Consider the following 1,247-nt stretch of genomic DNA (forward strand, 5'->3'; position numbering starts at 1 on the left):
TGCAGATAATAAACACACCTGAGTATCAGCAGAGTCGCGTGTAGTGACATCCCTCTAACAAACACCTGGACCAGTTTATGACCAGGTATAATGTTTACCATACCACCATAGCTTAGCCTGTTAGCGTGCTAATATTTGCTAATTAGCGGTAGACAGCAGAGGCTGAGAGGAACGCGGACGTCTGAACTGAAACATGAAGTCAGACGTTCATGTGAAAGTTAAGTCTCCTGCTTTAATACGTTTCCAGCAAATCACATATTACAGAATTAATTATCAGGCTTTATTATTAATGCACTTCACAGCTCTCTTTACCTGTAACTACATGACAGAAAAATACTGTATTTGTTTCCTTTAATGTCACATCTTTGAGTAAGTAAGTACTAAGTAACATAAATTATTATTTTTTGCTGGAAAAAGAAGCCAGGAGTTGTGTCTGCAGGTCTTTATCTGAGGCTGGAGGTAATCTCCTTTCCTCACCACCTCTCCTCTACAGAAAATGTCATGAGGTCAAGTTCATAAGGACTTATGTACACTAGACTTCTTTTATTTTGGATAAACTTTATTTAAAACACTTTAACGAAAAATCTTCCTTTCCTAACCACCGAAACAAAACAAACAGGATTAAAATGTTGAAATAAGATAACATGAAAAATACAAATAGAGAAAGTTGATCCATTAAAATAATAATGAAATCAAAATAAGGAACTGAGCAAGAAATCAGAATAAATTATATTCAGACATAAATCAATATAGCTTCCTGACAGTTTTATACACTTTTTAAGTAGAGAAAATTCTTTGTAGTGCGATTTAGTGAAATGCCATTTATATATAGGCTATAGTATTTCGTTATGATGATGATATTGTTAACTAGAAATTCAATCTGCCTGTTCTTCATGACGACTGAATTTAAAGAGAAGAAATCTATATTCATGAATTTGGATTTCAGTCGATCGCACAAGGATTTCCTTCAGTTCTGAATTATCTCAGAAACATAAAACAAAAGCTCTGTTGTTGCTACATTTACATGCGTCTGCCATGGTCGAACTACAATGGTGTGTCACTTTAAATGTTGCTGCGGAAAGGTATTGTGGGACGGTATTATCTCCTTTCCTTTCGTAAAGGGTAGTCCAATGTTTCCTATGCTAAAGGAGATAGGATAGGAAGAATTGAAGCCCCTTTCCTTATCATTTAGAGAACTGGACCAGCTCTGACCGAGGCTGCTGCTCAGATACTTCTGGGTCACTTCA

The 1,247-nt window shown here is 35.9% G+C and overlaps 1 protein-coding gene across 2 annotated transcripts in view; it reads right to left on the reverse strand.

The window, feature by feature from the left end:
* Positions 1–1,247, reverse strand: part of orc1 (origin recognition complex, subunit 1) — a 16,595-nt gene that overhangs the window by 8,845 nt on the left and 6,503 nt on the right. The window lies entirely within an intron of this gene.

Source organism: Seriola lalandi, unplaced genomic scaffold (genome assembly GCF_002814215.2).
Source record: "Seriola lalandi dorsalis isolate HSWRI2012SDOR001 ecotype SW California unplaced genomic scaffold, Sedor1 jcf7180002054885, whole genome shotgun sequence".
Classification (NCBI taxonomy): Eukaryota; Metazoa; Chordata; class Actinopteri; order Carangiformes; family Carangidae; genus Seriola; species Seriola lalandi.